At 44.3% G+C, this 15806-nt stretch overlaps 1 protein-coding gene across 1 annotated transcript in view; it reads left to right on the forward strand.

Moving 5' to 3' along the window:
• Nucleotides 1-1518: 1518 nt before the first annotated feature.
• The window catches only part of ELK3 (ETS transcription factor ELK3), a gene marked incomplete at its 3' end in the record, with an annotated part of 69945 nt that continues 55657 nt past the window's right edge, over nt 1519-15806 (forward strand). The window contains exon 1 of the mRNA XM_079714246.1: nt 1519-2895. The remainder of the gene's footprint in view (nt 2896-15806) is intronic.

Consider the following 15806-nt stretch of genomic DNA (forward strand, 5'->3'; position numbering starts at 1 on the left):
GAAGGAAAGCACAAAAAACAAATAGCAGACATTATGAACTGAGTGTTAACGTCTCCACTAAATTCATGTTAAAACCCTAACCCCCAATGTGATGGTATTAAGAAGCTGGGCCTTTGGGAGATAATTAGGTTTAGTTGAGGTCCTGAGGGTGGAGCTCCCATGATGGGATTAGTGCCCTTTATGAAAAGAGACACCAAAAAGTTTGCTTCCTCTCTCTTTCTCCTTCTACATGTGTATATGGAGGAAGGGCCATGTAGGGACACAGCAAGAGGCGGCCCTTTACAAGCCAGGAAGAGGGCCCTCACCAAGAACCAAATCTGCTGGCACCTTTATCTTAGACTTCCCAGCCTCCAGAACTGTGAGAAATAAATGTCTGTTGTTTAAGCCACCCAGTCTAGGGCATTTATTATAGCAGCCTGAGCAAAGACAGCAGAAGCTGTCTTATGCAAGTTACAGAAGCTGCGGACACCTACAAGTAAAATTTGTTCCCCGTGCCTTGGGGAAGAGCAGTGTCAGCTCTGAGTTATTCATTCTAACAAAGAGCTTGGCATAGTGGTATGGACAACCTAAAACACCAGGAAAACTTAAGGAGGTCTTCATTTGGTCTGGGAAATGCCAAGGCTGCCCATGAGTGTTTCAGGGGTGCCTTAGACAAAGAGGCATTTCTTCAAAACAATTAAAGTCTGATGAAAGCATGTACACCTTTTCTCTCTTACATATTAGGATTCAACAAAGATTTGTTGTGAAGATGTACAATAAAAATCATGAAAGTCACTGGTTTAAGATATGCTTGGCTTTGGTATACACTTTTTAGATAAAGCAACAGTGTTCTGAATTGTATATGTGAGATATTTTCTCCCTGAGAAGGAAAATAAAATAAGTTTACATTCTCCCAGTCCACAGCTAGATCATACAGGGACACAGAGTGAGCTCTGCTGAGTGACAGGAGAAGCCCACTAGGGATTAAAACAATAATCCCTAAAGTATAGAATCAGCTGTGGAAAATCAGGGGTTGATAAACAGCCCTCTCCCCCATATCTTCTCCTTCTTCTCTACTCCCCTACCTTTCCCCCAGCCCCCCACACCTCATGTTTTCCCACCCTTCTCAGAGGTCTGGTGGGCCTTGTCCCACTTCTCACTGAACTATCCATGCCAGCCCCAAAGCAAATGCTGCCAAGTGGACTGTCCTATGAGTCAAGTGCCTTGACCTGGTACTAACTAGAGTAAAATACATCCCTGCCCTTAGAAGCCCACAGTTAGTAATAGTGAGAGATTCGTAAACAAATAATCAGAAAGGTTGCAGAAATAAGAAACAAATAAGCAAGTGGAGGAGCTCTTAGAATGCCCTTTGGAAAGCACTCACGCCCCTAGCTCCCAGGGAAGCTGACTTAATTGGTTTGGGCTGTGTATAGAGATCAATAGTTTTCAAAACACTCCCCAGGTGATTCTAACTTTAGCCAGGGATGAGAACCACCCCCGACGTATTGAATCAGGAACGCTGGCGATGAGGTTAAAACCTGTGTTTTAACAAGCCCCCCACGTGATGCTGGTGCACGCTTAAGTTTGGGAGCCGCTGGTCTGCGCTGCTAAGGGGCGGAGGTATGGGAATGGAGAGGTCCAAAAGGGGAGCAGTTGGGGCTGGCACACAGGGCTGGGATGAGGGACTCTTCCGCACCCTCCTCCTTCCTCTAAGCCTCAGGGCAGTGGACAAGCTCTCCCGTCAGAGTCTGGCCTGAGCCCTTCGGGGTGGGCGGTCCTTGAGGGATAGTGTGGTGTGGACTCCAGTTTTGAGACCACGGAGCCTCCCTCGGAAGCCTCAGTCACTCGGCTCTGTGGCCGCTGCTCATTTCGCTCCGGAGTCCCTTAGCAGGCAGGAAAGGTTGGGCCTGTGGCGGGGCCATAGCGAACGGCCAGAAAGGGCTCTTCCTGGAGAATCCTGGCTTCCAGTTTACGGCTTCTCATCCTTTTCCCCAAAGTGGGCCCCCTACTCTGAGCGCTGGCTTTTTTTTTTTTTTTTTTTTTTTAAATCCCAGACAGGAACTGTGTCCATCCCCTGACAAAACCCGTGCCTCCTTTTCTGCACATGCAACATCTTCTCATCCTAAGCAATCACACCCCCACCCACGAGCAAAGCCAGCCCTTGGCCCAGAGCACCCGGACCCCACTCCCGATGCCCCCTGGCCCTACAACTCTTCCATCCCAGCTGACAGAAAACAGCGAGTCCAGCGGCCTCCCCACTTCGGGCCTCCCCGCCCAGACCGACCGACCGAGCAGGGCAAGACCCCACTGCTGGGCCCAGCACAGGGACCCCAGAGGGGAGAAGAGGGATCCCCCGTCTCGCCACAACCCAAGCTCAGCCCCTCGGCGCGCCGGGGGCGGCTTCTCTGCGTTTCTGGCCGAGCTGCCCGCCCCCCCGTGGGGAGGGGCTGCGGCCACGCGGAGTCGCCCGGGGTCCTGAGGCTCCTCCCCGGGGGTGGCCGAGCAGGAAGCGAGGAGAGCGGCGGGCGGGGGCGCGGTGCGGGGCCCCAGGCGGCGGAGTATGCGCGGGCCTCGGCGGCCAGCCCCGGCGCACAGCCGCGGCCGGGGCGCGCGGCGCGGGGCGGAAAAGCCTGTTTACACAGACTGCACACCGCCTGGGGAATAATGCAGTAAAGGAAGTGAGCCGGCTCGGCCTGACTGCTCCAACTTCCTGCTCTCACACACACCAGAGGAAAAAAAAAAAAAAAAAAAAGAGGAGCGAGAGAAAGAAAAAAAAAGGGGGAAAAAATCAGGATCTCATTACAAGAGCAACAGACCGTCTGCAGACGCCTGTCAGCATGGAAAGTCGGGGACTTTCGCCCGGTTCCTCCTAGAAATTCCCCCGAAGAAGGATCTTGAAAACTCCCCCGCATCTGGGTATGTAGTAGGGTCCGTGCCTGTTGCTTGGACAGTTGCAAAGTTTCGTGGGGCTTGGTTTTTTCTTTCTTTCTTTTCTCTGGCTTGGTGGGGGTGGGGCGGGTGGGCACCGCGTCGGAGGCTGCAGGCCCGGGGCTGGGGGCGGCCGCGGGAGGTGGGCGCAGCTGGGATGCTCCTGCGCCGGGTCCGCGCGCCGGCCCGGGGGCTGCGGCCACCCGGCGGTGGCACACCCCGCCCTGGGCTGCGCTGTGAGCCCGGAGGAGGGGGCGCTCGGGGGAGCGGGCGGCGGTGAGACTTGTGGTCCCCCTAGGAGGAACGGTGACTGGAGCGGGCTGCGTGCCTGGAGGCTGGACCACCGCTGACCTAGCCGGGGCTGGGGCTCTCCTCGGGCTGGCAGTGGGCACCGACGCTCGGATTCAGGGAGAGGACAGGGGTGGAGAGGGAAGCGGAGGGCGTGGGGAGCCGAGCCGCGGGGCTGGGGGCCGCGTCCCCTCTCGCTCGGCAGGTGACCCCCGCCCGGGTCCCCGCCCCAGGCGCACGCCCAGCCGGACCTTTAAAAGCCGGTGGAGTCATTACTGGACATGGTTTTGGAGGAGGACCGGGCAGGAGATGGTCTTGGAGCCCCCAGCACTTTGGGATGGGGCTCTTCAGCTTGCATCTGAATGTTGGCCTGTAATGCTTCCGTAACTTTTTGGGGGAGGAATTACGATTTTGGAGGGCTAAAAAAAAAAAAAATTAGAGGTCTCGGTTTTGTTACGTTTTCTGAACCGAATCGTCCTGAGGACAAGCTGCAGTTAGGCGGCGGATGGAGGTGGGAGAAAGAAATGTTATTTCAGAAACTGCAAAAGGGGCTTTTTAGAAGGAAAAAAAAAAAAAAAAAAAACGAGTGTCGGGAGAGTTTCTGGCTTGTCTGGAAACGGCAAGACTAATTGCCATGCGCTTCCGCTTTGAAACTGGCAGCAGACAGCATCTTGAAAATGACTCACTAGAGGAGCTCACAAAGAAACTGTGGTTTGCTCCTTCTCAGGTTTATGTATTTGTGCCTTTTACAGTTTCCTTTGTGGTGTTCGAGGGGTCACCCGCCCCTTCCCCGCCGGCCCCCTCCCACCCTCCCGCTTTTGGAAGTCCCTGGCGGGTCTTTAACTCCCCCCAGCACCCCGGCCGGGAGGGGGGACGCTGGGGGAGGCTGAGTTGTTTTTGGAGTTGGCTGGGGAAGAGGGTTAAAGGGATTCTGCTGCTGCGGGGGAAAAAGTTCCCTGAATTTTCCACTGGCTGCTGCAGGAAGAGAGAGCCCCTGTAGTCATTGCTAAGTAATGTCTGCACACACACCAACTAATCTCATTAGGAGTTTCCGCTGCTCGGCACAGGAGGGGTTTTGTGCAGCCACTGTCAGCCGGGGGAGCCCTGCGCTGGAGAGGGAGACAAGTTACGGCTTTATTTACTTAGAGGGGCAGCCGCCCAACGAACCTTTTCAGGGCAGCATCTTGAAAACTTTGAAGTCATTTTGGCCATTTTGGATTTCGAACTCACAGGTTTTTCTCTCCCAGGTGTGTGTGTTTTCTATTGCCCAAGCACCTCAAACACACCCATCCTCTCGCGTCTGTGCTTCACTCTTGGCGGGGGAGGGCGGAGGTGACGAGAAACCAGGCATGTTCCGGGCATCTATTAATGAGCTCAAATTGATTTCTGAGCCTTACTGCCAAACAAAATACCCTCCGATCTCTCTCCCTTTTCTTCTGTCTCTCTGTGACACACACTTATTTGGGAAAGGTCAGTTATGAGTTTCAATTTATGGGGGTTATAAAATTACAAATTGTGTTAAGAGGGCACGTGGGTCAGACAGTTAAGAAGACTGTCCCTAAGTGTTTTTGGAGTTTCCAGTAATGATCCTGCCTGCAAAAACCCCTGATGGTCATTCTATGCCAAATATAGCAAAGGCCTTCTGGCCTTTTTTTTTTTTTTTTTTTTAAACCTTTAAATGTTGCAAATGTGTAGAGTTACTAAAAAGGGTAAAGAATTTTAAGGAACCTGATTGGAACTGTGGGGCTCTTTTATTGACAAGGACACGCTGCTCTCTTGCGGGTTTTTTAAGGTGTCCGTGTTTCTCTTCTGGTGGCAAAGCATGTCCTAAAAACAACCCAAACAGCCCGAGCAGGGTGTGAGTCAGTGGACATGAGTACAGGATGTCCCTAACACCGCACCTGGTGCAAAGTAGATGCTCAATAAATTGTTGCATTGAAAGCTGTGAGTAGGATAACAGGACTTATATTAAGTAGAGAAGGAAGAAAGCTTTCCAAAGCCAACATCACTTTGCATGACCACTCCTTAAGGATGAAGGTTGTTAAGTATTCTCCTTTCAAGACTACATTTCCTTCAAAATAAAAAGGGGATAATTAGAGTTCTTCGTTCTGATAAATTATTATTTGGAATGAATAATGTTCATTTATATCAGTAGTTCTCAACTGGGAGTTATTTTGCTCCCCAAGGGACTTTTGGCAGTATCTGGAGACATTTTGGTTGTTATAATCAGAGGGGGTTCTACTGGCATCTAGTGAATAGAGGTCAGGGATGCTGCTAAACATCCAACAATGCCCACAAAGAATTTTCGAGCCCAAAATGTCAGGAGTACCCAGATTGAGAAACTCTTGTTTACATTAATGGTGATGACAACTTTTATATGCATTCATACAAGGAATAGGACATTTAAAAGTCATCACTGGCACTTTTCTGCCATGTGAATAACACAGTATGCATGAATTTTCTCTCTTTTCGGTCAGTAATATGTGTGGAATGACATGTAAATAATGACAGTGTGATGGTGTACCTTTGTGAGCTGAATTAGACCATCTCTGAATCTCACTCACTTGGTACTAATGCTTTTTAGACCAGAATGGCAATAGCCCACATGGGGGAGAGCACAGCCCCATTTGAATTTTGAAGTTTGCTAAACATTTATTAAAGCCCTCCTCTTTTTCTTATTAAAAAATAATTTACTAATTCAAACCTGGTAAGGTACAATCACAGTAACTCTGAGATCATATATTGAAATTTATAGTTGTAATAACTTTTTAGAACTTTTCCTGAAATCGGTTTTAAAGGGCTTCCAGGCAGTGCGTATAAATTAAAATATTCCTTTCTTAGCTGTCATGTATCGGATTTTGTGCGTCCTGTGCTACCCAATTATGTATCTGTAGGATTCAAAAAACCAGTATGGTTGCAAAACATTACCTAAGACAAAACAAACCCAAAACACTTTAAACAAATTATCTAAGGATATGACTTCCTGGAGTAAAGTCTTTTTTCGCTGATGGTGAATTACTGCTTACTAATTAACGGCTTTACTCCCTTCTAGTCCCAGGGAATGATTCAGCCATCCTCATGTTTCCTAGACCTGGGGTTCCTCATTAAACTTTGGACAGAGAACCCATTTCTTTTATTCTGGCTGTGACCTGGCTGTAGGCAGCTGGCTTCTGCCCCTAAGGGCTGGTACCTGCACATATAGATGAGTGGTCCTGGTCATTTATTTAATTTGCCACTCATGGCAAATTTTTCTGTATGTTTAAGGCAAGAGTATTTTATGTTTTATTATTTATCCATAATTCCCCTTTGCCTTTGTAGATTGATGACATATTTGAGATTACATTAGTATAGCAATATTTTCTAAAGGTTGTTTTTTTCTGTTATAAAAATATTAATATGAATTATCTTAGGAAGATGCAGAAAACCACAAAGAAAAAAAAACATCTATAATCCCTCTGTTAACATTTTGGTGTATATTTTTCTGGTCTTTTAAAATACATATACACACAGCTGCACATGCACACACATAAAATTTTTAATTGGAGTCACACTATACTTTCTGTTTTGTAGCTTATTTTCAGTTAACGTATCGTGTAACACAGTTTAATAACTGGTACTAAGACCAAAATTACCACACATAGAGCTCATATTTATTGGTCTAATAAATGTGTTGACTCAACAGTGGATTGACAGAATTTCTACATGAACTTGTTCAGTGTTTTTGTCTCTGTGGCTCCAAGTAATGTTCTAAGAATGCTGCCCTCTTGAAAGACTGAATTCATATGTGCTGTGCAGTTTGGGATTTTGATGAGTTTCTCTATGATTTAAGGATGAGTCATGATTTGCAGTAGAATATCAAGATGTAGTAAAAGGAAGTCCAGGGTGCGACACATCAAAATAGAATGTTCAGTGATGAAAACAGAGAAACTAGGTTAGACCAAAAATACACCTTGAACTTCTCTAACTATAAAGGAGGGAGGAAGGTGCCTCTTGCACACTTGGTGACTCTTTACTTATTACTGTTTCACTTTATATCAGTAAAGTTTCCAAACTTTGAAATCGGTATTTTAAGTAGATTTTCAATTCAAGAGTACTATTGCCCGTAGCCAGTTTGAACTGAGATCATGTAGCTTTTTGGTTGAAACTATGGCAGTGAGAACATGAAAACTCCAGTTTTGCCACTTAGAGTACAGCACCAGTAAATTGAATGATCAGAGTGTGCGTGTGCGTGCGCGCACACTGTTTTTGTTTTATTTTTTATTAAGGTATAGTTGATTTATAATATCGTGCTAATTTCAGGAATACAGCTCAGTGATTCAGTTACATGTATATATACCTATATAAATTCTTTTTCAGATTCTTTGCCCTTGTAGGTTATTACAAAATGTTGAGTATAGTTCCCTGTGCTATACGGTAGGTCCTTGTTGGTTATCTATTTACATATAGTAGCGTGTAGTATGTTAATCCCAACCTGCTAATTTATCCCTTCCCACCGCCCTTTCCCCTTTGGTAACCATAAGTTTGTTTTCTATGTCTGGGGAGCACTGTGAACAAATCCTAAGGGCCTCCAGTCTTTTAAGTAGAAATTTGACCCTCCATTATCCCTACCCACAACCAAAATGAAAATGGCCTTTCATCCATTACTGGAAACTTACATATATGTCAGCAGTTTAAAAGTAAACTTTGATCATTTCAGTAAGTTGTAATTTGGTTGATTTGCCACTAGGAATTACTCGTTGACCACTTTATGTGTTTTAATTTACAGTTGCTGGAAAGTAATTATTAAATTAGGAATTAAATGGGATTATTTTATAATTGGCTGTGAGAGTTATTTGCATATTTTTAAAGAAATTAAGATGATGGTTATACTAATATATTCTGATTTGAATTGGACTAAAATGAATTTACTCACTTTAACTTCTTTAAAAAGAAGTTCCAAAGCACACAGTATCCTAAGTCTTTTTAAAGCTACCATATCTAAGAACAATTCCTAATGTTCCAGGTATAAATATGGGAGTGATGGGGTAGGTATAAAACACATGTATCTGATACCTTCTTACACTGTTTGGTGAGGTTAGGGGTCGCTTACTCCAAATAGAATGAATCTGAGACTCTTGGTGTCTTTTACTTTCTTTCACTGTTGTGTAACTTATGTACATGAAACTGCACAGCTCTTAAATGTTATTGTATACACCTATGTAATCCCCACCCCCTACCTCTAAGTAGAGAATACTTCCATCACCCCAAAACATTCCCTGGCTATTTTTAATTGTATTATGGCAATTTCATGACTCTACCATGTTATTATACCCCAGAGCACCTGGATAAGATACTGCAGTATTTTAATTTAATCTACCTGGTTAAAAATAAATCATCAGAAAGTGTGGATTTCCTCATCATCCAATAAGAGGAAAAATCCTTTCTACACTATTTAATATCACTTACGCTAACCAAAAGTAATATGTATGCTGCAGGGAAAATGTAGATTCCCTTAAAACCAATTGTGTTTAGAGGATATCACTTAATCTCCCTGGACCTCAGTTTCCCTGGCTGGAGGGCAAAGTGGCTGGAGTAGAGAGGTTGGGATGATCCCTTGCATCCCAAAGTCCTATTCATCTGTGCTCTTTTTTAGAAGAAAGAACTTGGATTCTTCTAGGAGTGGTGAAAGTGTAGAGTGAATGTTTGCTGTCATCCGCAAAAAGCTGACTTTGAGACATATACAGCAATTTTAAAAAACTTTTGGGGTGGAAAAAGGGATTCCCCTTAAGTTTCCCCTTCAATCCCATGGGGGCCCCTTGTTGAATAAGGAACACCTGAGGGAAGGTCGGTATTAGCTGCTGTGCTTCCTTTCCTCCTCTTTTTGAGGTTTGTGACAGGCACCACTCATTTCTAAAGACGACTGCCTCGTTCTTGGGGACACCAGTGACTGTCTCCAGGTTGGGTGCTGAGTAGGCCCCAAGATCTTGATCACCAGGTCAGGTCCCTACTCTTTCCTCCTGATAGTCTTTGAAAATGCTGTCCATCTTCCACCGCTGGATCTGAGGGGTCCACATTTCCCCTCACCCCCTCCCTCTGGTCCCTTCTCCGCCCACAAGCTAGAGCAACCCTTCCAACACAGATCCGACTTTTTCTCTCTTCTGCTTCCAATCTCCCAGTGGCTTCAGCTGGGATAGAGACCAAAAATCTTTAATGTAAGCAGCATGCTGTGATTTAGGCCAACTACACTGGCCTTTCCTCAATTCCTCAAATGTGTAACGTGCCCACTGGCCACTGGGCCCTTCTAAATGCTGTTCTCTCTTCTGGGAATTCCCTCCTGGTCCTCCGCTCCCATCGATTTCTCTCACTCCACTTTCGAGCCAGTGTGTAGTCATCTGTCAGGTCTCAGCTCAAGCATCTCTTCCCTGGGGAAGCCTTTGCTGGTCCTCCAGATTAGATCTCCCCAGTCACCCATCCCATGCCTTCGGAGCCCTTGCCACAGGCTTTATTTACAGGTTTCCTTGTTACCTGAATTCTTCCTCTGCAGATTCTTACTGTCCAAGCACAGGTACCAGTTTCAGAAATATTTCTGGAGATAGGGCTGGTGTTTCTCATTATTCATTAATATTCCTTATCCAGAACTCAGGAACCAAGTAGATTTGATAGCAGGCTACCCTTTGCTATCTGAAGTCACTGTCCAAGCCCTGGAATTCATTAGATTTGGAAACTGAGGGATATCTGTGCGTGTATGTATCAAGATGTGTTTCACATCTGTCTTGCCCATCAGCCTGTAAGCTCCCTCTGGGCTTCATCTGCTATTCTCATCCTTGGGTTTATCCCAGCCCTTGTACAATACCTGGCATTCGTTGAGTTAAAAGCAATCGGAAGGGGGAAAACTTTGTCGCCATAGCTCCTCTCTTTGCATTTTGCCAGTGGACTTGATAAAGCACTTTATTGCTATGCCTAAATCCAACTCTTGCTTAGACAGTCAATTATTTGAATTAATAAGAGGCATATTTCTTCGTTAAACCAAAGAGACAGCCAAGAGGATCCTGTATAGAGGATATATCATTTTCCAGGATTTTTGTCCAGATTTGTAGGAGAAGTGAATGTACAGAGATCAGGTGTGTTAACATCTGAGAGGACAAACTTTAGCCCTATTTGTTGATATCAGTGTTATACTCAGAATGGTTGGTTAACAGTTAGGTAATTTATAGGATAGTACAGCTTGAAAGAATCTCAATGTAAAGTTCTTTCCATGTTAAAATGAATCGTTCTACAGCAAGGATCATAGTCCTTTATCAAGGCTTCAGTTGACCAAATTTTCATAGATCCCTTGGACTGAGTTTCGTAATATTCACTGGTGAAATTGCTTCCTCACTTATACTAAAACCTGTGTGTGTAGCTTTTGTCCATAACCTTTTATAATTAATAAATGACATTTCTGATCGAGTTTTAAAATAATGACACTGCCTGTGTGATGATGAAAGGATGAATGATTAAATACCTAAATTGGTTTTGGTCGAGGGCTAGATCTGCTGGTAATTTCAGCTGGGTTTTGCCAAGGAGTGGTTTGTGGATAGTCAAACCTTGATTAACCATAATGTGTAATTAAGCAGATTTTTTTTCTCCCTGCACTTAATTGTCAGAGATTAAGACAACCACCACCACCACAACAGAATAAGCCCCAGAATTTATTCCACGATGTGCTCCTGGGTAACTGTAGGGTCTGTCTATAGGAATTAACTGCAGGGATTCCTACGTTGTCTCCACCTGTAAGTCCTCATCATTTTCAGAATGGTGATACTGGGGCCCAGAATGATCAGAATGCTCTATTAGCTCTATGAGGCAAGGGGAAGGGCTGTAGATGTGAGAACTATTTCCTAACACTAGTAGTTAAGAAGAGTACATCTCTGGTTAATACTCAGTGAACTGGAAATGTAACTTCCACACTATTCCCTTACTGGAGTTTGGAAGGTTTGCATTTAGAGGCTAAAATGTAAGCCATTGGTTGTTGGAGATAAGCATTGACAGATGAGGAGTGTGTGTGTGTGTGTGTGTATTTGGGTGTGCCTCAATAAATGTAGCTACAAGAGGAATGCATGAGTCTAAGACAATGGGACAGTATATGATCTCAGTTTTTTTTCCTTCTCTGTAGAGTCAGCCCTCTCATGTAGGATTCAAGCCCCACTTCTTTACAGAGGATTAGAGCATAAGGAAATGTTTGCTAAAGCTCTCCATCCCAAAGAATCATTATTTCATTGTGAGAACTCAAGACAGAACTTAGATTTTTGTTATAGTTTTCAGGAGAAGAGAAAGCTCAGATGCCTTATAATTTCAGCAAGCCCCATACAGAACATACAGGAAAGGACCAAACCATTTAGTATTATTTGAAGACTGTATGTGGAGGCGGCTCCTTCATCTTCTTGTATGGTCTTGCGTTTTGAAATCCTCTGGAATCTAGAACTCATGAGTGTTGTGGGGAAGTTATTTTCGCTAAAGTTCCTGCCTGTTTTTCAAGCTCCAGATACTGACCATTTAGACCAGAGGGTGTTGGGTAGTAGAGCATGGCTGGGTTTTTTTTTTTTTTAAAAAACATTTTAGAACAAACATCTCCAAATTCTCCAAGTGACATTCTGAGACAGGGTTGGAACTGATTAAACCCCAGGCAGAGAGAGAGATGCTGTCACATCCATGCTGAGCCTATAGAGGAGGGAAGAATGCCTGTTGATGGGCCCACTTCACCTCTGATAGTCAAAGCAAAACCAGAAGCATGGCTCAGCCAGCCACTCAGCATTGCTAAGTTTGCTTCATTCACTTCTTTAGGCTCTTTAGCCCTCATTCTCAATTCTGCATTTAGGACATTGAGTACTTTTGAAGAGAGTTAACAATTTTTCAATGTACATTTTTTTTTAAATGAACTCTTCTCCTGTTTTACTGTTTATTTATTTATTTTTTGGCCACACCGTGCAGCATGTGGGATCTTAGTTCCCCGACCAGGGATTGAACCCGTGCCCCGCTACATTGGGAGCGTGGAGTCTTAACCACTGGACCACCAGGGAAGTCCCCAACAATTTCTTAAAGTGAATTACTTTGATCACCAAAGTATATGCTGTTAAAAGATGTCTTGAATCAAACAAAATGACCCAAGAGTACTTGGGCTCTCAGAAGCTCCGCGTCTCAGTCTCAAGAGCATTGCCCTGCTTTGATTTAAATCAGAGATGAACCACAAGAACGGCATCTTCCTCTAGGCTTTGCCACATCCTTTGTTTTTGTTTTGTTTTGTTTTTTAACCTAAATATTAAGACCTACCAATTTGTCTTTAGGAAAGTAGAATCTTTAAGACCTTGATGTAGAAGATCGTACATGTACCAGATGATTAAAATACAGAAAGGGTGATTTTCTTTAGCAAAGGGGAAAGATCCTCTAAAGCGGAAGCTAGCATTTGTTTTGTACAGTTAATATTTTCACGTGGAACAATTACTGGAAGAGTAAGCGGAGGAACAAGTCGTATGTGACATTTACAAAAAGGGCTAAAGCCAACTTAGTGGATGGCCGATTCCCGAATGGGAATTAAGGGCTGTGAGGGGGCTTTACGTACATATCTGATGTTCGATGCTTATGCCACCAACAGCCATTCTTTTCCGTGGGATGCTTTTGTTGACTTCTTGAAGGAAATGTGTGTGCACAACATCAACCTGACAGGAAAGAATGAACTCTCGGTCTTCCACTTGATGACAGTTTCAGTGTTATTTTGTTCATGTATTCATTGGTTTGGGGGTTAATCAACAGGTTTTAACTGTAATGTATTGGAGGAGATTATTTAGTTTTGAAATCACTCACTGTCTATTTTTGCAACAGTTTTTTGTTTTTTGTTTTTTTTTTTTTTTTTACAAATAATTGTACTCAACAGAAACACCAAGATATTTTAAATGTGTTCCACTTACTGTAGTTTGTCTACAAGTCAGGCTAGATTTTAAATGGACATTCTGTGAAAAACAAGATGCCTTTTGCTTGCTATTTTAACTTAACGCCATTGTAGTTTTGCTTCATGTTAAAAAGAACTTTATTAGCAGTTATTTAAATTTAGAAGAAACTGCATTTTGGCACCGTACTTGTTATATGTAGCTAAACTTGATGCCTGTACAAAAACGTGGGAGAGAAATATGTATATGGAGACAGTAAAGCTATAAAAGGGAGAGTCTACCTTCATGACTTTAGGTACAGCTAAAATCCCCACAGATGTCCACCACATGAGCAGGTGATGATATTTTGAAGGCTGCAGAGTCACTGTTTTTTTAGATCCCTTCCAACGTGAATATATTATCATACCAGATTTATGTATAAATGTTGAGGCCTAGAATTTGCATTTTCTAAACCATGCAAGAGTTTTGCTGAGAAGAGCTCTGAAGAAAAGCGGTGAGGCTAAAGTGACCACAGGATCTGGAAGAGTGCAGTTCTTTGCTTAGGTAACCACCCCGGAAGGCAGCCTTAGTGCTTCTCCAAAATCCCTAAAGAAGATGTCACACAAATACCCGTAACTCGTAACATTTTTGCAACAGTACTATATATAGTGGGGCCCCAAGACTAGCTAATGTCAATATTTTCCAAATATTGACATTTCCAGAAACCAGCACATTTTGTGAAATGTTACACTTCAGAAAAAGGGGAAAAAAGGGTTTATAATACTATTAGCCATTTTCAAGCTATCAGTTCAAATATGCTATATTGTAACGTTTTAACACAGATCATATATTTCTGAACAATATCAAGATCGGCTAACTAGTATCCTTTTCTATTTTTAAAAGACATTTAAAATGGTTTCGGTGGACTTATTCCAGGAAGAGGGAAAGATAACTTTCCCAGGAGTGCTGTTGTTAGGGACCATTTTCTTTAGTGACTTAAGCATCCAGACGTGATTGAAGAAATGATACTTTATTATTTTAAATTCTGTAGAGAAGAGAGAGAGTTCTCAGTTTCTCCGGGAAGACGACGACAGCTCTCTCTCCCTCTCCTGACTGCTGCCGGGGCTCTCTGGGAAGGAAAGCTGGAAGGAGAGGGTCGGTGGGTCCTATCGCTCTGATCCCGTTCCCAGGATCAGTAGCCTGATGCGTCATGTGTGTGTGAGAAGCAGCCGCTGGTGAAGAGACGTGTTCTGATGAGGGCATAAGTGAAGTAGACAGAGACTGAAACGACCTGTGGGAGGCTTTGGTCGGCCAGGGGAGCAGAAGCGATGGTCACCATGGAGAGAGCTTGGGGGGGGACCAGAGATAAGGGCCACAGGGGGGAGGAAAGGCTCTGAGCCTTTCCCTCGGGGGGACTGAGGGAGGTAGAAGTGCCTGCAGATGTTGGAGGTGGCTCAGACCAGGTGTATTCAGACCAGGGAAAGGGAAAGATGCACAGATCTTACCTTTCTGCCAGGAAACGCCCGACGCTGCAGCTGGACTGGGACGCTGAGCACAGCCGTGCAGATTTCCCGGTCCCCACGGTCCCTTGGGGATCCTTCTGAGACGAAGGGATGGTGTCTTGGGCCACACCTGACCCCACCCGGGACTCCTTCCTCCCTGGCGCAGCGTGTGTGCACACGTGTGAAAGAGACAAGGCAGATGTGATGTTGACGATCATTTGTGTGGTTGGCATTTAAGGAACGGCACCGGGGAGAAAGGGCACTGTTGTTAAGCAAAACATATTGCTGGTTGCCATTGATGGAAAAAGTGCACTGCCCAGATTTTTAATTAGCAGAGCTTTTAGGACGTGTATTTTCTTTTATTAAGCATGTTTTATCTTGCTTTTTTTTTTTCTAATGTTTCCACTGGGTGGTGCTGCAGGAATTCCTACCTTTTGCCTTGGATCTACCCTTCCCAGAAAGACGCCTCTAAAGCATAATAGGAGGAAGTCCTGATTTAGAAAGATTTTACAGTTTCAACACAATACAGGAGTTTGGAGGATGCTCTGGCAGGAAATGCTTCAGTTTCTGGATGTGGAAAAACTACCATCATTTTGTGTCATGCAAAAGTGTTCTTACCGCACTGGGTATATACTTGTGGCCTTTACCAGCTTATTATTTAGCACAGAAAAGGTTTCAAGTTTATCTGAAAGGTTATGGTTTCATTCTAGTAGAAGTGGCCTGGAAGATTTCCTTTATTTTTGATTTTTGTAAAACTAAACAAAGTAAGCAAATAAACATTTTCTGATGTGAAGGCAACCACAGATTTTAAAAATCTCTGTGAAGGCTTTATTTGAAGCTGAAGGCATTATTCCATTTTTATTTTAAAGATCACTTACACGATGTATTGATCAAAAGGATATCTTACATTTTTACTTTTGAAATACTCTTAATTGTAAAAAGTCTTTTAGTTTGCTGACCTTCATGTATGGAGGGGGGATAGGGTTGGCCTTGCTTAAGAAGTTGAAAGAGAAGTTAACATCCCTGCCTGAGGTCATGCAACTCTTTTTTTTTTTTTGCTGTACGCGGGCCTCTCACTGCTGTGGCCTCTCCCGTTGCGGAGCACAGGCTCCGGACGCGCAGGCTCAGCGGCCATGGCTCAAGGCCTAGCCGCTCTGTGGCATGTGGGATCTTCCCAGACCGGGGCACGAACCTGTGTCCCCTGCATCGGCAGGTGGACTCTCAACCA

The sequence above is a fragment of the Hyperoodon ampullatus genome (assembly GCF_949752795.1).
Source record: "Hyperoodon ampullatus genome assembly, chromosome: 11".
In the NCBI taxonomy this organism is placed as follows: Eukaryota; Metazoa; Chordata; class Mammalia; order Artiodactyla; family Ziphiidae; genus Hyperoodon; species Hyperoodon ampullatus.